Below are 24,553 nucleotides of genomic sequence, written 5' to 3'. Positions count from 1 at the left end.
AACACTTTGAGAGATGGGACGTGCATTGATAGCTCGCTGCTAGACAAGTACAAAGCTCTCATTTATCATCCTTTTGACACAATTGCTTATCTTGTATTAACATTTCATTTTGTGCCAGAAGATGGAGGTTGCAGTTTGATGCTTTGGTTCACAGGTCATATTGCAAAGCAGTCTATATGAGCCCAAGACCACTCTAATATGTTATGTGCTTTGCCCTGATTACTCATGGAAGGCTGATTATATGATCCTGTACAAATCAAAAATTGGCACAAATACAAAACAACAATAACAGCTGAAGCCAAAGACAGATGGTTATTAATGACAGAGAGCTGCAGAAATCAAGCAAACAGTTCAATGACTGATCAGATGTGCTTTTGAATTTTTAGATCAGCTTTTATTTTTCTGTATTTTGCTGAAGAAACAATGAAACATATGATCTTCAGATCATATGCGAGTTTGGGAAAGGGTTGACATGGTTGCACAATGACAGCTGTCAGTAACCAGAATGAAGTACAGTTCAGTATCATCTTCTGGACTGTTGCTTTTGTATGAAATTCAGTTATAGTCATTTTTTTTTCTGAAGTATGTACATTTAGTACACTGGATATACATACAAAATGTTCCAAGGTACATGTATCCAATAGTTGGCATACAAAACCTGGGCTATGCTGACCACACCACTGGTAGGCATCAATGCCAAAAAATAAAGCACAGACATATCAAAGATACAGTCAATTGAAAAGAGGCAATCCAAAAAATCTGAAAATATATGTTATGCTGTCTCCATAATTTTCTGCAACTGAAAAATAGTACAGGTAATCCTCAACTTACAATGGGGCTCCATTCCGGCACTGCCATCGCAAGTCAAATAAATAGTAAGTTGAAAAATTGCAGTGGGATCAGTGTGAGGGCCGACCTGGAGTTGTGGAGAGAGAGTGAGTCAGTGGAATCAGTATGGGGACTAACATGGGGCTGTACATCAGGGCAGTGGGATCAATGTGGAGACTGAATCAGTGCTATAGGGAGACACTAAACTTCATACCCTAGCCTAAATCCGAAATACAGTATGGTTTCGAACCATCATAATTTTGAAAAATCATAAGTCAGGGACTATCCATATATAGAAAAGATACAATATGATCAAACTAGAATATTTTTGAGTGAATGTACTCGTGCATTAGAAATTCCAATTCTCTGCGTTCCCATCTATGGTATCTGATCCTGATTCGGGTATCTCTTGAAAAAGATTTGCCTCTCTAGAGGTTCTTGGGAATATTTAAAAAAAAAGAATGGGAAAAATAAACAGATTTTAACAATGTCTGTTTCTTTTCTCACACTTTGGCTCAGTTTTCCATCGACAACTTCTCAAAATTTAACTTTAAATTGGAAATTAAGTTAAAAAAAATCCCTTATTAAAATGAGGGCACAGAATCATTTGCTTTTAATAGATGATAATTTTCATGAGAAACAAAGGATAATATTGTTGGTGTGTATTCTTCAGATCCTACAGATCTTCTGAGCCAAGAGTATATCCATTGCCAGTTTGAGTGTTCTATTTTTGACCAGGAAAACACTTTTCTCCGGGATATTGGATGACAGCAGAATCAATAAATTTGACCTGCAATATAAAGTTGATATAGATAGAAACTGAGTTTGTTCAATGCCATATAACAAGTGAAAGGAAGTCAGTAGCTTATTTTTCATCCTCCTTAATTTTTACTTAATTTACAGAAAATGGAAATAAAAAAGGAAGGTAAATCAGGCCTATTAACTCATAGGATCACATCATAACATTGCAAAAGGCTGAGAATCACTGTAATATCTGATAGACTGTTGAATTAACACCAGTCTCTGATGCTACACAACAAGAATGTTTGAATGTTCGATGAGAACACTGTTCGACAAGCCTTCAGGTGCCAAAAGCATGCATAATGATCATCAAGTGTAAATTTATAATCTGCTTATAAGCTGCATTATTAATGAAAATTCCTTGTTTGAAATTTACAGCAGTTTGTTATGTGTCATTTTGAATAAGTCTGCTATGTCTCGATCACTGCAGGGCAAGAATGTTGAAGTGGTTTTGTTATGAGGCCAATGAAATGGGGGGGTTAATTATTTCTGTTTTATTGTTATCAGTTAGCAATTAAGTCACAAAATAAATTGATATTATTTGATTAATTTTGCTTCTGTTAAATTGAGTTAGTTCAAGTTGCAATTGTGGTTCAAAGACCCAGGTGGAGAATGATTCATACTGAACACTATTAACACCTTTCCAGTTATGATGGAAATTTAAATTTCCATTGTGCGCAGCCTAAAAGCAGATGATTAATTTATAAAATTCTTCACAAGCTTGTTTGCAGTAGAGAAGCATTATAGAGTGCAATTGAATATCTTGGACACTAATGCTGTATTTTAATCCACGAGGCAACCTTCTTTACTTTGTGGCAAGACAGCCTCCTGGATGTTTTAGATATTAAAGAAACCAAAGGATATGAAGGATACAGCAGGGAGGTGGAGTTGAGGTAGAATATCAGTCAAGCACATTGAATGGCAGAACAAATGAAAGAAGAGCTTTTAGCACATTCTTGTTCCAATCTCCATTCTAAGGTTCAAATGTACAAATATTGGGGGAGAGTTTAAAATCGAGTTGGAATTTAAACCTAACCCAAACTAAATTCACATTGTATTTAGTAAACTAAATAATGGAGCAGACAAAGACCTGATACCATCAGATGAATCCTGTATATAAATATTTTAGTGAATGGTTTGCCTTTGTGGCTTACATTTATTTCAGTGTTTACACAATCCTTCAGTGTTTCTCATGTTACTCTACAACTAAAGGAAAATGAGGACATCTGTGTGGACACGATATGTTTTCCTCTAGCATCAGTAGAGAATCAAGAACATAATTAGTAATCTTCATTGATGCCCTTACTAATCAAGATATTTGATTATTAACAAATTGAAATCTGGCGTCCCACTATACACCTGATTAACACACCTCTGGACCTACTCCCAACCCTGGAACATCAAGTAAATCATTGAATGTACCCAGAATTCAGAATAGTGGACCCTTAATTTCTTCACCTTTGCAGCTTGATATAGACAGTTCTTTTAGATGTTAGTCAGGTTTTGTATTATGACATTTTATCTAACATCTGCTTTTAAGTACTCGTTTGGTCAAAGTGTCTATTTTGGTGTTGAAAGTATCATTTCCTTGAATGACATCAATAAAGGTGTATTAAATAGTAAAATATTAGCATACATTGTCTAATGCTGCAAAATTCAGCAGCGCGCTTGATCTGAGGCATTGGGCTCTACTTAAATGCTTTGTACTAAACCACTTTCTTTATCAGCCCTGCCTTATTGGAACATGCAAAGGAATTCTGGTAAGCCAGGGCTCTCCATCACTGCTGGGTTGGTGGGACTCAAGGATACCAGAATCTTAGACGTGTGGGGACCATTTTTGGGATCAGGGGGACAGTCAAAGATTGAAATTCAGAGTTGTCTGGAAGGAATTAAAATGAGAGGTAGCCAGAAAGTCAGTACAGGTACTCATCGACTTGCACCCTATGTGACTTGCATCCATCTGCACATACGACCAATTTAAATAAAAATATATAAAATTTACATAGTTTATGTTGCATTTCATAAACTATAACAGGGATACAGGGCATGTAAGAGCCAAAATGTGTGCATTTACCTTGTTAGTTGGGATCCCAGGGACTGTAGGCTGGGTGTGACCATCTTGATTCCTCTGCACATGCGCGAGTCTTCGGTTGGTGCATGCGCCATGGGTTCACATACTGGAGTTCAGCTGGCACATGCATGAGAGTTAAGGGCATGAATCCAATATCATTAGGACACTTAACTCCAACCAAACTCCAATATGTGAACCCACGGAACATGCACCAACTGAAGACTCGTGCATGTGTACAGGAATCAAGATGGCTGTGCCCAGCCTACAGATCCCGAATCACCGACTAACAAGGTAAGTAAGAAACAGAATGTGGAAAGATTCGCCAAGGTTGATCGATAAATTCAGAAAGCTTTAGGTTGTTATCATCAAATCTACGATGAAAACAAAATTTGATTAAAATGTTTGCATTGAGACTTCGGTACTCCAAGCACTTGTGACCATAATTGTAACTGAAGGATCTGTCACATCTCGAAGTGGACACAAGGCAGGGAGTACCTATAGTTGAAAAGGATAACATTAGTTCATGAGGAGGTGGAAAGGATTTAAAATTACAGTAAAACCCCTGGAATTCAAGCAACTGGCAGTCTCAAGCAATCAGCAACAAATAAAGGAAAATAAATAAAAATAAAAATAAATAAAAATAAGAATAAAATGTTATTTTTCATCTTTCGAGCAGCTCCATGGAGGGGAGGAATCTGAAGATGCAGCGACTGTTAAACCTTTTCAAAGAATGTGACTGAAAATAAAGTTAAATGCTTTAAGGTTTATATATTAATGCAAGTTAAATTTGTTCATTGTAAGTACAGTCTAGCATTTTTGTCTTTTAAACTATTTTTTTCTTAATGCAGGCATTAGTCAGACATTGTCAGAGTAGGTCTCAAGCAACTGTAAAGTAGACTTATCTGACATCTACCAATCCTCATAGGTGCCGGCTGCCAAGACTTTTACTGTATACAGTTGGAAGAACGGCAAGTATTTTACATACAGGAATATACATGCAATTGGGATCCTAGTAACATTCTCCACAGACCAGGACAGGTTCAAGCAAATGAGCGGGATGGTGATAGTGCTACTTCCATGCACCGAGGACCTGGGTTTGAACCTGATCTAAAGTGTTGACTGCGTGGAGTTTTCACATTTCACCCCCTCCCAACCCCCGCCATGACCATTTGGTTCCCGCTAGATGCTGAATATGTATTTGTATTACCTTTTGGTACAGGTAAGCTAATAAAAGAATCAAAGGCGAATTGATAGATATTGTTAAAAAGTGTAAGACAAATGACATCCTTTAAGAGATAATGGGGGAGCCGTTAATACAAATAAGAAACAGTGCTCAGTTTAGGTCAAGGATAGCTGCTTGTGTATACTTCAATGTTGTGGCAAAAGAAAAGAAGAAAGGAGTTTAACACAACTAATTCAGTTTTGTGGAAGAAAGGATACAAGCAGGATTCTTTGTAAATGATATGGGAGCTTTGGAATCTGCTAATTCTCTTCCAAGTAATAAGGTTCAACAAGCTGTCAAGCAAAGCTTGGATATTCAACAATCCGAGAAGATACAAGCAACAGAGAAAGAGTTGATACAACAAGAAATTGAAGACCTTGAAGATGAACAAGTCAATAGAGATCTTGAAGAAGCAGCCTATGTCTATAAATGAATTTTAAAAATTTATATTATGATTGTTCTCTCTTGGGGGTGGGGGCGGGCGGAGGTTTTTTTCCTTCAGCTTCCTTAACTATTATGTGCCACTTAGTGGTGAGAGCCACTTCCCACACAATAGAGGGAGGTAGTACTGGCCTTTTTTTTTTGAAAGTACTTTTTTTTGGGGGGGTTTTCTATTTCTTTATTTTCTTCCTTTGGACAGAGATATCAAGTGTACATAACAGTTTTAAGATGTGGGAGGTCCAAGAGGAAAGGCAAAGGGGAGTTCCACATTCTTGGGAAGTAGATCAATGGCTACTAGTAGGGTATTACATTTTGTAAGTTTTAATATAAATGGGCTTAAAATTCAATTAAGAGAAAGAGGGTTTTAGTTTATTTTTAAAAAAAATTACTTTCTTGCAAAAGACCAACTTGACAGAGAAGGGACATCAGAAATTAAAGAGAGATTGGGTAGGTCAAGTGATTTCTTTAATGTTTAATTCTAAAACAGAAGGTGTGGTGATATTGATTAAAAAGACATTACTTGTTAAAATTTAAAATGTGGTTGCTGATTCTGTGGGGAGATTTGTTTTGATCCATTATCAAATTTATTCTGAAATGTGGACACATGAGTATTTATGCACCAAATGTTGATGATAAAGGATTTATTCATGATACTTCTAGGTTTTGAGAAAGATTGGATGTAATTATGTAAGGATCATGTGGCAAACGTTATAAACATTAGGTATAGATTAGTTCAATATAATTTTTTGCATGTTATATTTAACTCCACAAAAACTAAACAAATTGAATCCAGCTATAACAAATTTATGTTTTAGTTGTGGACATGAGATTGGATCTTTTTTGCATTCTATTTGGCAGTGTCCTAAAGTTAAATATTTTTGGTTGGAAGTCAGTAACCTTTTGCAGGGGAAAAATTATAAGGGGAGCATGTGGGGAAATTTCTTCACACAAAGGGTGCTTGGGATGTGGAATAAGCTTCCGGCAGAGGTGGTTGAAGCAAGGACATTATTTACATTTAAGGAAAGAATGGATAATTACATGGAGCGGAAAACATTGGAGGGTTATGGACCAGGTGCTGGCCAGTGGGACTAGGAGGGTGGAGATTTGTTCCGGCATGGACTAGTAGGGCCAAACTGGCCTGTTCTGTGCTGTATATGGTTACATGGTTATCCAACTGCACGAAAACCAACAAGGTCGGGTCAGATACAGCAATGAGCTCTCTGAACCCTTCTCCATAAACAATGGCGTGAAGCAAGGCTGCATTCTCGCACCAACCCTCTTTTCAATCTTCTTCAGCATGATGCTGAAACAAGCCATGAAAGACCTCAACAATGAAGACGCTGTTTACATCCAGTACCACACGGATGGCAGTCTCTTCAATCTGTGAACTTGTCTGTGAACTACTCTTTGCAGATGATGCCGCTTTAGTTGCCCATTCAGAGCCAGCTCTTCAGCGCTTGACGTCCTGTTTTGCGGAAACTGGCAAAATGTTTGGCCTGGACGTCAGCCTGAAGAAAACTGAGGTCCTCCATCAGCCAGATCCCCACCATGACTACCAGCCCCCCCACATCTCCATCGGGCACACAAAACTCAAAACGGTCAACCAGTTTACCTATCTCAGCTGCACCATTTCATCGGATGCAAGGATCGACAACGAGATAGACAACAGACTCGCCAAGGCAAATAGCGCCTTTGAAAGACTACACAAAAGAGTCTGGAAAAACAACCAACTGAAAACCCGCACAAAGATAAGCGTATACAGAGCCGTTGTCATACCCACACTCCTGTTCGGCTCCGAATCATGGGTCCTCTACCGGCATCACCTACGGCTCCTAGAACGCTTCCACCAGCGTTGTCTCCGCTCCATCCTCAACATTCATTGGAGCGACTTCATCCCTAACATCGAAGTACTCGAGGTGGCGGAGGCCGACAGCATCGAATCCACGCTGTTGAAGATCCAACTGCGCTGGGTAGGTCACGTCTCCAGAATGGAGGACCATCGCCTCCCCAAGATCGTGTTATATGGCGAGCTCTCCACTGGCCATCATGTCAGAGGTGCACCAAAGAAGAGGTACAAGGACTGCCTAAAGAAATCTCTTGGTGCCTGCCACATTGACCACCGCCAGTGGGCTGATATCGCCTCAAACCGTGCATCTTGGTGCCTCACAGTTCGGCGTGCAGCAACCTCCTTTGAAGAAGACCGCAGAGCCCACCTCACTGACAAAAGACAAAGGAGGAAAAACCCAACATCCAACCCCAACCAACCAATTTTCCCCTGCAACCGCTGCAACCGTGTCTGCCTGTCCCGCATCGGACTTGTCAGCCACAAACGAGCCTGCAGCTGACGTGGACATTTACCCCTCCATAAATCTTCGTCCGTGAAGCCAAGCCAAAGAAGAAGATATATGGAACTAATTACGGGGGTTAAATTCCCGCAGAATCCAATGTTATTTTTATTGAGTAATATTAAGATTATACAACCTAAATTAAAATAAACTATGTATCAAATTAAATGTGAACAAATTACTTTAGCAGTTTCTAGGAAATGCATAGCAATATCATGGAAGTTAGATACAGATTTAGGCATGGAAAGATGGCAAGCAGAACTTCGCAGCTGTATATCACTTGAGAAGATTACTTCCAGTTTACGAAACAAATATCATGTATTTTGGAAAATATGGTGCCCATATTTACAAATGTGGATTTGTATGTTTAATATTGAAGCTTACCAAGAGATGAGGCCTTGATAGAAGACCTTATTTCTTGGTAACCTCAATATTAGACTGTGATATAAATGCTCTGTTCCCTTGGCATTCTCCAGTCCTCCTTTTTCTGTTTTATTTCTTTTCTTTTTTCTTTCTAGAGTTTTATTTGGGGGGGGGAGGGAAGGTGGGGGCAGTGTATTGTTTATATACCATGTACAGTGAACTGGAATTCACTGTCTGTGTATTGTTCAGATGGCTGGCTCCTCCCTTGGTTCCACTCTCACCTACCCCATGGTTTTCCCACCTTACCTCAGATTCTCCTGAGGACAATTGTATCTACCGGCTATTGAATGTAAGCTATTAAAAGTGTGTTTATACTCCTCACTTGTCTCTGAGTGCAGTCAGTCATGCAACAATTTTAATAGCTTAACTTTGAAGCAGGGTGGAAGCCCTGTTGAAGCCAGGTATGCTCCAGGTCAACTCTCTGTCACCAGAGGAATTCACCTACTGCCTGGAGTACTTCCAGTCCTACCTGATGGCCACACAAGACATCTTCAACTTAGATTGTCTCCAGAGATTGGCACTTCTCTCTTGAGTTGGCCCAAAGTGTAAGCTGGCATCAGAGACTGTTCTACATACGAGTAAACCATAGAAGGCTTGAAGACCCACTACGAGGCCTCAGAATGACATGCTGGTAAGGCACTCTCTCAACGTCGGCAGCATCCGGGTGAGTCACTGGAAGACTATGTTCTTGAACTGTGGGCCCTGATCAGAAAATGCCACTATGAAGTGGCCATAGACTGGATGAGAGAGGAGGAACAAATCTGGGGCACACTCGTGGCAGGAGTGAGGTCGAGGTACATGAGGTAGTGATTGCTAGAGTTAGGTAAAAAAGACGGCCTGCACACTGGAGCTGGCGAAATCACTTGAGCGGGCCCAACTGGGAGCTGATGACCTCACAGGTCACTGGGGAACTGGTGACCTCCGCAGCCCCTGTGCCGACTGCTGTGGCCTCACGCGACCGGAGATGCTACTTCTGTGGACAGGCACAGCACCCCTGCATCTGATGCCCCGTGAAGGACTCAATGTGCTCAGGATGAGGTAAGCGAGGGCATAGGGTGAAGGTTTGCCGGGCTAAAGAGAACCCAAGGAGGGCAATGACATGTGCAACTCCCAAATCATCACTCATCCTGTGCCTATCAGCCTCTATGTGCTGCTCACCACCAGCATGTTGCTGTGCCTCATAGTGGGACCCGCCACTGGAAGTAAAGCATCGCAAGAAGCCACAGTTGCCATCTTGCCATGCCTCAAGGTCAAAGCCATCTTGTCTGCCCATGGAAATTCACGTCTGGGTCTACTTCCCCGGCTTGGCTAATGACACCAGAGCCAGTCCTGCTGAGAAAGAACATGAGGAGGAGCAAGACAGAACTCCTGTTCGAGTGGGTACACGTGCTGCATGTCAACCCAACGTATGCCTACGTGGCATACCCATATGGCAGAGAAGATACCAACTCAAACAGAGACCTGGCACATGCTGGAACTGAGGATCCAATGCCTCAAGTGCGCTAGGAACTACTGAGTACCCCACTCAGGGTCCCATAGGACATTGCTCAGGAAGTGGACCAATCCATCCCACGACCTGAGCCAGAGCCCTCGAGACCCACTGACTCTGTAAGAGGAGAGATGGGGAACGATGGGGTTTCCAGAATACTGGCATCAGTTGTCCTGGTTCAGGCAATACCTCACCAATAGAATAACTTGACAATGGAGGTGAGGGTAAACAGACATTTGACTGATTGCTTAGTAGACACTGGCTCCACTGAGAGCTTTATAAACTCTGTGACGGCTCTGTGGTACATCTTAAGAGTGTACCCAATGGACTATCGTATTTTTGTAGCTTTGCATTCTGCGACAATTCAGGGGTATTGTATAGTACATCTAACTGTAAAGGCGGGGGGGAGGAGTTTTGTACGTTCCAACTGTATGTACTGAAGAATTTGTGTGTATCTATGTTGCTGGGCCTGGACTTCTTGTGTCACCTTAAAAGCGTGATCATGGAGTACTCTGGCCCACTTTCCCAATCACCGTGTGGGACAGAAGGTCCCAAAAGCCAGACACCACATGCGGACTCTCCACCCTAAATATTGCTCCCCCCACCCCAATAGCTACAAAGAGCAGGCGATACAGTGTGGGGGATTGGGAATTTATTTGAGCTGAGACATAGCGGCTGTTCAAAGAAAACTCATTGAGCTCAGCAACAGCCCATGGAGAGCCCAGGTGGTGGTCATGAAAGGGGAAGAAAAGTCCAGGCTGGTGACTGACTATAGCCAAACAATTAATTGTTTGACACACCTGGACACATAGCCACCCCCCCACCCCCTCCTTGAATTTCAGACATGGTAAATGAAATTGCACTGTATTGGATCTATTGGACCATTGGCTTGAAAGCTGCATACCATCAGTTACCCATCCATTCCGAGAACCACTTCTACACAGCATTTGAGACAGACGGACTGCTCTATCTGTTCCTGAGGGTGACTTTTGGCACCACTAATGGGGTCTTGGTCTTCCAGAGGCAGATAGACAAAATGGTCGATGAGTACGGGTTATCTCGACAATGTCACCATTTGTGGACACTCTCTGGAAAACCATGACACCAAATTCCAGAGGTTTCTCCACATTGGCAAGGCCCTGAACCTTGCATACAACTCCAGTAAATGCATGTTCCAGACAAAACAGCTGGCAATCCAGAGCAATGTGGGGGAGAATGGCGTCATTGGTCCTGTCCCCAATCGAATGCATACCCTGTTAGTCCTCCCGATCCCAAAGACCATGAAAGCCTTAAGGAGGTTCCTGGGTGGCTTCTCCTACTACACCCAGTATTTCCCTCACAACACAGATAAGGTCCTCCCCCTATTAAAGTCCACCTCTTTCCTATTGTCGGCCAAAGCCCAGGGGCTTTCACTTTTATTCAGAGCTATATCGCGAAGGCATGTGGTGGATGAGAATGCACCTTCAAGGTGGAAAAATGATGCCCCTAGTTCTGGCTGCTACCCTTAATCAGGCAGGCAGGCCTTTTGGCTTTTTCTTTCATATCCTACAAGGCCATGAGCTTGGGAACCCATCCGTGTACAAAGATGCTCAAGCCATCAGGTACTGGAGGCATTACCTGGCTGACTGAAAATTTACACTGCTCACCGACCTGGAATCAGTGGCATTTATGTTTAGTAATGCAAAAAGGGGAAAAATAAAGAATGATAAGATCGCTAGTTGGAGGATCGAACTTTCCACCTATAATTATACACAGGCCAGGTCCTCTCAATAAACCTCCACATGCCCTGTCAAGAGGAAGCTGTGCCTCTGCACACACCAGCAAGTTGCGGTCACTGCAGGATGAGCTTTGCTACCCAGGCATCACCCGCATGGCTCATTTTGTCAAGGCATGCAACCTGCCCTACTCCTTGAGGACATCAGGGAAATGACCAGGCCCCGCCAGGTCTGTGGGGAGTGCAAGCCACACTTCTATAATGCCGACAAAGCACACCTGATAAAAGCATCCCGCCCCTTCAAATGACTCAGTGACGATTTCAAGGGTCCCCTCCCTTCCACCAACATAAACGTGTACTTCATCAATGTTATCAACGAGTATTCACATTTTCCATTCACCATCCCCTGCCTAGATGTGACCACCACTATGGTCATCAGGGCCTTGCACTCTATTTTTGCACTGTTTGGGTATCCCAGCTATATCCATAGTGACCGGGGTTCATCATTTATGAGCTACCACAGTACCTGCTCATAATGGGCATTGCCTCAACCAGGATGACTAGCTACAACCCCCAGGGCAGCAGACAAGTTGAAAAGGAGAAAGTGACTGTATGGAAGGCCATGAAATTGCCTCTCATGTCCAAAGGCCTTCGAGACTCATGCTAGCAAGAAGTCCTACCCATGGCGCTCCATTCCATAAGGTCACTCCTCTGCACGGAGACCAATGCAACTTCTCACGAGCTTATGTTTGCATTCCAGAGGAAATTCACATCTGGGACTACTCTCCCAGCTTGGCTAATGGCACCAGGGCCAGTCCTGCTGAGAAAGCGCGTGAGGAAGAGCAAGACAGAACTCCTGTTCGAGAGGGTACACCTGTTGCATGTCAACTCAACGTATGCCTACATGGCATACCCATATGGCAGAGAAGACACCATCTCAATCAGAGACCTGGCACACGCTGGAACTGAGGATCCGATGCCTCAAGTGCGCCAGGAACTACCGAGTCCCCCACTCAGGGTCCTGCAGGACACTGCTCAGGAAGTGGACCAATCCATCCCATGACCTGAGCCAGAGCCCTCAAGACCCACTGACCCTGTAACACGAGGGGACAAGGAAGTTCGGGAAGCCCAAAGTCCTCCAGTTCTGCAGTGCTCAACCAGAATGACCAGATCCCTTGACAGATTTAACTTTTAAATATTTGTAAACTATTAGTTTTTTCTTTGAATGAGTGGTGTCTGTGTTTCACCCACAAGCTCAATTCTGAAGGAAGGGGTAAATGTATTGTCTATGAACTTAAAAGTGTGTAAAACTTCAATTTACTTTGAGTCTCTACAAGAGAGATTCTTCCAGATTGCCTGTTTGCCGTGTTGAATAAAGACCATTAATATCAGCGCCTTCAGTCTCCTTGTGACACATTCCTAGTCAAACCAGAGAATAAATGGCAAGTTATGGGAATGGAACTGATGGGATTGTTCTGCTGAGAGCTGACATGCATCCAAAAGGCAGAATGGTCTCCATCTGTTATAAGTGAAATTAAGATTCTCTTTAGTTAACAAAATAAAACAGATCTCAAATCACCATTCTTCCTAGTGAGTGATTGCACTTAAAATGGTCCATGGCTGGTACTGCACATCATGAAGATCTGAGGGGCTCATACTTTGGATCCCTAGAGAACCCAAGAGGAATATTGCAGGCTTCATTCTACTCCTTGATTTTCCTTTAACCGCCCTCTTCTACTGAAATTAAATCAAGTTGATCCACAATTTGCTGCTTCTGAGATCCCATTTCCAGACAACACACAAGTTATCAAGGATTTTCCATACTATTTTCCATACTTCCATAAGGCATCGCTCCTTTTAATCTTTCAAGGCTGAACAACTCATACTCCCCTAGTCTTCCTTGGCAAAACAAGACCATCCCATTCAAGAATCTTACCAGGACAATGTTTGATTTATTTTCCAATTGTAATGCAGTTCAATTCAATGCACCATTTGTTTTATTTATTACCATCTCCCACATCTGGAAATAATACCATACAGTGTCTAAACAAAGCCATTTTTGCAGTTTTTCATGACATTGCCAGTGGAGCAAAGTAGGAGCTGGTGTAATTGGCTGCACTCTCCTTCGCTAGATTGCAGTCCAGAGCTTCACTCTAAACATCCAAAAGTGAGTCAGAAGGTTTGATGTCATTAATCTTTTTGACTTCTCCAAGTAAAAAAAATCTCAGAATGCACCAGTCCCTCAGCTTATTTGCCAGTACTGATGCAATTATATGATTTTAACCTTGAGTCACTCCTACAAAATATCATTTTCAAATTTTGAGCTAAGCTTCACTTGAAGAATGACTTTTATTTCTGCTCTTTACCACCACCTGTCATTCAACTGAGACAAAAATAGTCACCAACTAAAGTGTGCTCGTCAGGCTGCCCATACACTCGAGACCTTCACACATCTGTCCGGGTTATGAACATCTGACATATGAATACTCCATACATATGATCGAGTGTTTGGGAGACCAGCAGGGTGGACAGGGATGGATTTGCCTGCTGCTCCAGGGCTGGAGAAACCTTCCGCTGGATGGGAACGGGGCATTTCCACCTGCCTTCTTCCATCATCAGCCACCTCATGCTGCAACCATCAGGGTCCTGGGTGAGCACAACTGGGTTACGAGAGCTGAGCAGACACATAGAGTTGGTGAGGCCATGTGATGACTTCTCTGCCTGTATCTGATCACTCTCTCCTCAAGCTGCTTAGTGAGAAAATTTTCCACACACTGTTTTTGGTTCCTTCTGACGGTTCAGGTAACAAACAGCTCTCAGAAAAAAGAGTGAAACAAGAAAGTCTGCTGAGGCTGTGATTGAAATAAATATACAAGTGCACTGGTGAAACTCAACAGGTCCTAGAGGTAGCGGGGGTATGGTTCCCCGTGTCCTTACCTGCCGCACCACTAGCTTCTGCATCCAGCATGTTGTCCTCAGCAATGTCCTGCACCTGCAATGATCCAACTGCCAGACACATCTAGCCCTCTCCTCCCCTCCACCTTCTGCAGGGACTATTCCCTCCATTGTTCCCTTGTCCCATCATCCCTCTGGTCACCTCCTTGGGACCTACCCCAGTGACCATAGGAAATGAACCCATACTTCCTCCCTCACCACCATCCAGGCCCTAAACAGTCCCTCCAGGTGAAACAACACTTCAGTTGTGAATCTGCAAGGGCCATCTGCTGCATCCGGTGCTCCTGTGGTGGCATTCTCTACATCAGAGAGACTGAACACAGACTGAGAGATTGACTCGTTTATCACCTTCACTCTGTCAACCATAGTGGCAGGGATCTGCTGATGGCAACTCATTGCAGGACCCTGCTCCATTCCCACACTGACGTTTTCCCCTGGTCTTATGCACTGCCAAAATGAGACCACCCATTGGTTGGAGGAACAACTCCTCTTGTTCCATCTGTGTGCCCTCTAGCCAGATTTCCATTAACGCTCCCTCTCCATCTGTCTGCTTTCCTCCAGTTCTGCATTCACAGAGCTACCCCCCACCCTCCAAAGAATACTCAGCTTCTCCATCCCTGCCCTCTTCCACATATCCACCTATGGCCTATTGGAAGATGACCTGTGCTTCACCCCCTGCCTCTTCTTTCCTCCTCTCTCCACCTTTTCACTCAGGCAGCCCTTTGCTTTTTGCTCATATCTTGATGAAAGGCTCAAGCTCGAAATGTAGGTGATATATCTTTACCTCCTATGGATGCCGTGGGATCTGCTGAATTTCTCTAGCACGTTTGTCCATTTACTCAGGGAAAGAAACTCTGTGGTAACCTGGTGACTGCCTCTACACATCTTGTTTTAGCATACTCGTGTAAGTTTCACTACATGTACTTTGTCCCTCAACTTCTAGACTAGTGTGGAATTGTAACATGCTGTTTCCCTGAAGATCAATTTGCCACAGGGTCGGCACCAAGAGGAGGCATCTGCGAGCATTGTCCCCAAGCGAGCTGCTGCGCCCTCCCTGTACAGTCATGGCCATCATTCAGACCCTCCCCCACCCCCTCCCAGGTCACTAGCATCTAGCTTGATGCATTAGCCATGCTCCACCCACCCCCGGCTGTGTCACCAGCGTGCGCCAAGCTTCAGTAGCGTCTAGTGACACTTGACACAATTAAAGTAGCGCCCTCAATGTTTGTCAACAGGTAAATTCTGGTTAGCACCCCACCCCAACCACTGAATGAGTTTATGAGCATTCCACTGTGACCCCTTTTAAACGCCAATACTCCCCTCTAACATTCATTATGACACCAACCTTGTTTTGTCAGGGTTTTGAAACGAATGCCCTCTGACTGTCCTATATTTCTATTCTTGAAAATTATGTTGCCTTTAGGAGTCAGCACAAGTAATTCAATCTAACAAAAGTAATATTAATCCAATGGTAAAAAAGCCTTGAGGAAACTGGTGAAACTGAGCCAATCTTCAACCAAGACACTACAAAGCACTACCCGTCTTTTCTCCGAAGTTCAGTCAGTTCTACATCAATGGAATAAAAACAGAGAATGGTAGAAATACTCAGCAGGTCAGAATTTTAGGCTGAAGACTATTTTTTCAATGGGATGCAGGATCCTTCTCTCTCACACAAAATCCTGGTCAAATGGAGGGATGGGGTGGGAGGGTGAGGGGGGTGTGGTGATATGTCATGCATGATGTCATTACACCACTAGGTCACCAGGTGGCTCACCTGTATATAAGCCCGGGGGGGATCCCTTCCCCCTCATTCTGGCCTAGACTTGTACAGAGGCAAGACCAAGGCCTCAAAGACTAGCTGTATACCAGTCTATTAAAAGTAATATTTTACCTGCACTCTGCCTTGTGTGGTTTGATGCTAGTAGCTTACAATTTAATAGACTGCTATAAATGGATGCCCCGCTAGACCTCGACTCAGCTAAGACCTGACTCAGGGGCCTTGGAACGGAAACAGGCCCCGCGCACGTGCAGCTGAAAACGGACTAGCCAGAAATCTGCGAGATCGGGATCAAGAGCAAAGGGGGGCCCGCACCTCCACAGGGGCAAGCATGCAGGGGTAGAGGGAGTGTCAGAGGAGGAAATGCTGATGCTACTGCTGGCTCAGCTGGGAGATCATCCGTACTCATTAATTCAGGATGCCATGTCATACCAGGAAGCAATGGACACATTATAATAGGGGGCACAGTGAGCTGTACTCCTGGCACAGACTCAAGACGAAGTCGCAGCAAGCAGGGGAGTCTCTTAGAGACTTTATACTCACGCTAAAGGATTTGGCAAGGGCTTGCAATTTTAAGACAGTATCAGCTCGAGTATGCAGATGACCTGTTGAGAGACAGAATCGTAGCTGGGTCAGGTCAACGGAGATAAAACAGAGGCTGTTGGAAAAGGGGACAGTGAGGCTAGGTGAGGCTGAAACCATTGCGGAAGCTCTGGAGGACTCTAGAAGAGAGCTAGAGGAATACACTGAGCCGGACTCATGGACCACTTACAGGGAGAGGTGCACGGGTGAACAAGGGCAACATTCCGCAGCAACTGCCTCATTAGACTGTTCCAAGTGCATTTTTTTGCGGGCAGCTAAAGCACCCCAGAGCCCACTGTCCAAGGAAAAGGACTGCTCGAGGTGTGGAAAGAAGGGGCATTATGCAAAAGAATGCAGAAGCCTCAAGGCTCCCACCAAAGCCCCCTCTCATGCAAATGAGAGGTTGGAAAGATCTTTTCCATCCCCCACAGGCAAGGCGAAGCAGAGTGCCATGTGCTGTCGGCCATCTTGGGATGCTGGGCAGAGGACACGGCGACCAGACGGCTTCGGTACCGAGTACTATGATCGAGGTTGGGATGAAATGGAGGAATGGAGGAAGCGCCAGGTTGGCTTCATTACGACTGAATCAGGCAAGTCCACATGGCCTATGGACGGGACCATTTGTATTAAGGTTAACGGGGCTACTGTAAATTGTTTGGTAAATAGTGGGAGTACAGAGAGCTTTATAGACAAAGGGTTGGTAGAACACCTCGTGTTAAAAATGTACCCCAGTGACCATCAGATCCAAATGGGATCTAACAACCATGTGACGAAGGGCAACCACTTCTGCAGGGTCACTCTGGAGATCCAGGGTATGGCATATGAGGAGTTTAAATTGCTGGTGCTCCTACACCTCTTTGCTCCAGTGCTGCTGGAGTTGGATTTTCAGTGCCAACTGAAAAGCAACACAATGGTGCATGATGGGCCACTTCCCCCATTAATCCTTAGAAGTAAGCGTTACTGCAAACTCACAGCCCTGAACATAGAGCCCCCCCCCCCCCAACTTTATTCATGCATCTCATGTCTGACTGCCACCATGAGCAGGAGGTACAGCCCAAAAGATAGGGAGTTTATCAGTGCGGAAGTCCGTAGACTCCTGCAGGAGAACATTATAGAAAAGAGTTCCAGCCCCTGGAGAGCACAAGTAGTGATAGTGAAGTCCAAGGAGAAGAAGCATATGGTCGTAGACTACAGTCAGACCATCAACAAATTCATGCAGCTGGATGCATACCTGCTTCCATGTATTGCGGACATGGTAAACAGCATTGCCCAGTACAAAGTGTTCTCCACTATCGACCTCTAGGCAGTGTACCACTAGTTGCCCATTAGAAAGAGCAATAGGATATAATGGTGTTCGAAGTGAACTGCAGGTTGTACCAGTTCCTCTGCCTCCCCTTTGGTATCACCAACAGGGTATCCCTGTTCCAGCGGGAGATGGACCACATAGTGGACGAGTACCACTTAAAGGCGGTGTTCCCATACCTGGACAACGCAATGATCTGTGGCCACTCACAAGCTGACCATGTTACTAACCTTCAATGTTTTTCTTCAGGCAGCAAAGGACCACAAACTGATGTACAATAAGGATAAATGTGTCTTTAGCACCAGGAAGTTAACGATCCTGGACTACATGGTGCAAAATGGGGAAATCAGCCCGGACCCGGCCCGCGTGCAGTCGCTGCTAGACCTCCCCATCCCTCATTCTCAAAAGACATTAAAGTGGTGTCTGGGGCCGTTTGCATACTATGCACAGTGGGTCCCAAATTACGCCGACAGGGCCCGCACACTCAAAAAAGCCTCAACTTTTCCCCTCAGCCCTGCTGCTATCAAAGCCTTCAAAGAGATCAGGGATCTGATCGTGAAGGCAACCCTGCAATCCACTGACGAGACAGTCCCTTTTCAGGTAGAGACCGATGTCTCAAATAAGGCATTGGCTTCCACCCTGAATCAAGAGGGACGGCCGGTGGCCTTTTTCATGCAGACCCTCCAGGGGTCCGAGTAAGACATTCGGCAGTGGAGAAGGAGACCCAGGCCATTGTGGAAGCAGTGTGGCACTGGAGACATTTTCTGCCCTGTAAATGCTTCACCCTTGTCACGGACCAACAATCCATGACATTCATGTTCGATAACCAGAACAGGGGGAAGATAAAGAATTATAAAATCTTGCGCTGGAGGATAGAATTGTCAATGTACAGCTACGACATCCTATACCGACCAGGGAAATTCAATGAGTAATCAGACGCATTGTCCACGGGCACTTTTGTCCCCAGATGCAGAGCTTGCACAACAAGCTGGGCCACCCAGGAGTAGTGAGGCTCTTCCACTTTGTCAGGGCCCAAAACCTCCCATTCTCAGTGGAGGAGGTACGGAGGGTAAGCAGGGGTTTCGCCATCTGTGCGGAGTGTAAACCGCAGTTCCACCAGACAGACAGCATCCCCTTAATTAAAGCTACCAGGCCTTTCAAGCGGCTTAGCCTCGACTTCAAAGGCCTGCTCCTGTCCTACGACAGGAAAATCTATTTCCTAAGCACTCTCGACGAGTACTCATGGTTCCCCTTTGCTATCCTGTGTCCCGATGTCACCACAGCCACAGTAATAAAGAGTCTGCAATCTATATTCAGTTTGTGTGGGTACCCGTTTTGCACAACGTAGCCCAGGATCGTTAACTTCCTGGTGCTAAAGATACATTTATCTTTATTGTATGCTTGCTATATACACACGGATAGGGGTGCTGCCTTCATAAGCACCGAGGTCCAACAGTACTTCAAGGATAGAGGCATTGTGACCAGTCACATTACGAATTATAACCCTAGGGGGAACAGGCAGGTAGAAAGGGATTATGCCACCATCTGGAAGACTGTTCTGCTAACTCTCAAAGCAAAGGACCTACCAGTAGGAAGGTGGCAAGAGGTGTTACCGGAGACTCTGCACTCCATATGCTCTTTATTATGTACTGCCACTAATGTGACATCACATGACCGTATTTTTCTTTCCCGAGGAAAGCCGGAACAGGCACCGTGATGCCTAGATGGCTGATGTCGCCAGGACCGGCCTGTCATGATAATGAATATGTATGAGATATACCGGAAGTCACGTGGTATGAGAGAGAGATAAGAACACAAGCAGGAGAACAAAGGAAACCGGAGAATAAAGCCACTGAGAAGTTTACCGAAGTTTACCTGATAAAACTTGTGTTTAATGTTTTATTAACTTCACATTTCGGGCCACAAATGTGACATTGGCGACGAGGATGGGATAAGCTTGAAGAAAATTAAAGATTAAACAAGATTACAGAGGTTTACAGACAACTTCAAGGTGATAAGAATTTTCTCTGTGACTCAGTACTTTTGGGGCTGGAATATTTCCTCATGGCTGGTGCAGACAGTGACTTTCTAACACATAGTGGAATTGCTCATTTTGACCCAACGGGTGATGCAAGCACTGTAAGTGTGAAGTGGAAGGCATGGCTGGAAGAATTTGAATCCTACGCCGACAGTCGTGGCCTATTTCTAGATACCGGTACGGTTGAACAAAAAGCGCAGAGAAGGGCGTTACTTCTTTTCACTGCAGGACGCTCAGTTCGGGAAACATTTAAGACACTTTTGAATACTGGAAGAAAGGATGAGTACCAGAAAGCGGTAGATGCATTAAATGCACACTATGTAGTGACACCGAATGCTACATTTCAATGCCATTTGTTTCGGAGAACGAGACAAGAAGATGGCCAGACAATTGCTCAGTACGTGACGAGACTACGCCAGCTAGCTGTTGGATGCAATTACATGCCAGCTGATTTGGACAACCAATTATTGGATCAAGTCATACAGCACTGCAGATCAGATAAACTCAGAAGACGTCTACTGGAAAGAGGGAGTGAGTTGGAACTCACCGATGCTTTAACCATTGCTGCTGCATTAGAGGCTTTGAAGGGCAATTTCATACCATGACCCTAAAAGACAACTCAAGCCAGCAAATTAAGAGGCTCTTACATCGCCATAATCAGCCAAGATATACGTTGACACAGGACGTGGAGTGTTATCGATGTGGATACCGAGGTCACTTTGGAAAAGACCCATATTGCCCGGCCAAAGGCAAAGTTTGCAGAAAGTGTAGAGGTAAGGACCACTTTGCAAAGAAGTGCAAAAGCAAGTCCAATGCAGACCAGAAGAGGAAGAGTACAACTTCCAAAGGCAAAGCCTGGGGGAAAGGAAAGTATCCTGGAAAGAAAGATACTCTCAGACAGAGAAAGAAGCACTCGGACTTGTATGGGCCTGTGAGAGGTTCCATGCATATTTATATGGCATTGAATTTGAACTCATCACAGATCATAAGCCATTAGAGGTGATCTATGCACCTAGATCCAAACCATGTGCCAGAATAGAGAGATGGGTACTCAGACTACAACCCTACAAATATAAAGTAATCCACATTGCAGGGAAAGCAAACATTGCAGATCCGCTATCCAGATTGGTGAAGGATGGTGGTCCACATTCCAAGTCAGAATTGGGAACAGAAACAGAGAGCTTTGTACGCTTCGTAGCTATTCAGGCAACACCGAAAGCTGTGACTACGAAGGAAGTCGAGAGAGAATCCGAACATGATCCAGAACTCAGGGAAGTAAGAGAATGCATACAGAGTGGACAATGGGACAAGTGTACTCACAAGGCTTACATTCCCATTAGAGACGAACTTTGTTGCATCGGACAGTGTGTATTAAGAGGTTGCAGATTGGTGATACCACAAAGATTGAGACCGAAGATCGTATCCTTAGCGCATGAAGGACACCTAGGCATTGTTGGTACCAAGCAAAACCTCAGGACCAAGGTATGGTGGCCAGGTTGTGATAAGGACGCAGAGAAATTTGTTAAAACTTGTCACGGATGTCAAATCACAAGTAAGAGTAATCCGCCAGAACCGATCCGGAGTACGCAACTTCCGACAGGACCATGGATCAACATAGCTGTTGATTTTCTTGGACCTTTACCGACGGGTGAATCAATTATGGTAGTGATAGATTACTACAGCAGATACTATGAGTACGTGGTGTTTAAGTCCACAACCACTGAATACTTGACTCCACGTTTCGAATCTGTGTACAGCTTTGCGACGACAATATCGCAGGCAGGCCGAAACGAAACCGAAAGTGCCCAAACGATACGAAGACTTTGTACCATAGTTTTAATAAGAACTTTGGGACAGTATTTTAATCTTATATCATAAAGTGCATGTATGAGTGCAGTAGGAAGTAAACTTTATGTAGTTGAGTTATAGTATTACCATTAGTTACGATGTTTGTAGGTTTCCAAGGGATATTGGTAAGTGAAGGTAAAGTTTATTTCTGATTAAAGGAGGGATGTCATGATAATGAATATGTATGAGATATACCGGAAGTCACGTGGTATGAGAGAGAGATAAGAACACAAGCAGGAGAACAAAGGAAACCGGAGAATAAAGCCACTGAGAAGTTTACCGAAGTTTACCTGATAAAACTTGTGTTTAATGTTTTATTAACTTCACATTTCGGGCCACAAATGTGACACGGCCCTCCTCCACAAACATTGCAGAAGCCACAGGACGGACCCACTGGTGGAGCCCGTGGAAGTGAGGCACGCGAACCCTCATTACGCCTACGTCGCGTTCGAAGATGGACGGGAAGATTCAGTGGCCACCAGGGACCAGGCACTGGCAGGAGACATGGATGGCATAGAAGAACTACAGACCCCTACAGATCGACAGGACGGCAGATGACGCAGGAGGATCACAGGTTCCGGAGGATCAGCTGGAAGGAACCAACCTCGGTTGACGCAGGAGGGTGGTGGACCCGCATGGAACGTTATGAAGACCGGCAGATGAACACACCCCCACGGGCGGAAAGCCCTGCACCCACGCACCATACCCTTGCCCAGTACCAAGACCCCCAGGCCCTGGCATCCCCCACCTCCCTCGCCCCAGCTCCCCGAAGGTCCAAAAGGAAGAGGAAACCACACCAAATACTGGACATGAACGGGTGCAAAGAGACAGAGGGGGTGGGTGAAGGGAGGGTCAGTCACAATTTTTTAAGGGGGGGCAAATGTGCTGGTATGTCATGCATGATGTCATTACACCACTTGGTTACTAGGTGGCTCACCTGGTGACCTTGTATATAAGCCCGGGGAGATCCCTTGCCCTTAATTTTGGCCGAGGCTTATACAGAGGCAAGTCCAAGGCCTCAAAGCCAAGATGTATACCAGTCTATTAAAACTAGTGTTTTACCTGCACTCTCCCTTGTGTGGTTTGATGCTATTAGCATATAGGGGGGACTAGGGGTGTTGGTTCTACTTGGCTCCTGCACCTTGTTGCAAATCAATTATGTTCTCTTGGTCACATTTATTACTGCAAACATGTTGGAAGGAGATATTTTCTCTGTAATATTTCATCAAGAAATTTAAAACCTGAAGACATGCGGTAAATTTGGAAGAGAGGAGAGCATTTAGAATATGGAAATATATCTTCACAATGCAATAGTTCAAAATTATAAGAGTATTTCTTACCGTTGGGGGTAATTAATACTCACATAAATCAAATAAACGTGTATCACTAGTAAAATGTGAACATTTAGTTCACGGCCTATATCTACACCATTATTGCATGTGAAATTCCTGCCTTTGAGATTTTGGAGAGCATTTTATTTTGTGTGCCTGGAACCTGCTTTGATTGTTTCCATTCCTCAGGAGTTTAGCCTTGTCTCTACATGCCTTGTGACTCTGCACTCTTAACATTCAACAAAAACAAGAAACTGCAGACACTGAAATCTAGAATGAAAAACAGAACACTGGATTAATTCAGTAGATCAAGCAGCATCTATGGAGACAAAAGGTGTGAGAGGTTCACCCGTGCAACTTCCAACCTAGTCTCATGCTCGCAAGGAGGTGTCCTCTGCATTGGTGAAATGTCCCGCACCTCTCTGCAGTGGCTAACCTGAGGGTGCTTTCAACTCTCCTTTCCACTTCCACACCTAATCTGTCATTGACCTTCTCCATACTACAGAGGGGCCAAATGTGAATTGGAAGAACAACATCCCATGTTCCATCAGGGCAGCTTCCAACTCAATGGTATGAACATAGAATTTTCCAATTTCAGGTAACCCTAGAGCTCTCATCCAGCACTCACTCTCCTTTTGTTCCTTCCTTTCACTCCCCCCCAACCTGGTTCCATTTGGCAGTCAATCACTGGTTTCACCTACTGTTTTTTTACCCTCCCGCCCCCTGTATATTGGCATTTTTCCACTCCTCTCTCTCTGGATCCTGATCTGAAATATCAACCTACACGTTTTGCCTCCACAGATGGTGCTTATCTGCCAAGTTTTTATAGCATCCTGCTTCTTCATTCTTGCCTCAACATTCTCCTTTCCTAGTTCTTTTCATGACTCAGATTTTGTCTTGCCAATTCTCATTGCCTCATACATCTTAGCTATTTAAAACCCTCTACCTGTGGGAAGCCTATTAAGAGAACCAGAACCATAAATCTATTTCGAGTTAAACAAGAAAATCTTCAGATTCTGGGGTCATGGGCAATGCACAAAAGACCCGGAGAAACTTAGCGGGTAACGTGGCGTCTGTAGGAAGTAAAAGTCATTTGGAGTTTCGTGCCTGAGCTCTTCATCAGGAATTTGGAAAAAAAAAACAGGTAGATGTCTGAATAAAAAGATAGGAAGAGGCAGGAAGAGATAAGAGGAGGGAGGAATGGGAAAGAAGAAGAGTACAGGCTAAGAAGTAAGAGGTAATAGGCAGATACAAGTGGGAGGATAGAAGAGAAAGAAGTTGTAGTACTTACTAAAAGACATGCATTACATTCCACTTCATCAGTGAAACTGCTATTTAGGTCTTGATGGGCAAGATGGCAGAGGTCCTGGGAGTGTAGGTGTGAA

The sequence above is a fragment of the Narcine bancroftii genome, chromosome 6 (assembly GCF_036971445.1).
Source record: "Narcine bancroftii isolate sNarBan1 chromosome 6, sNarBan1.hap1, whole genome shotgun sequence".
Taxonomy (NCBI): Eukaryota; Metazoa; Chordata; class Chondrichthyes; order Torpediniformes; family Narcinidae; genus Narcine; species Narcine bancroftii.
Note: the sequence above shows the minus strand (reverse complement) of the source record.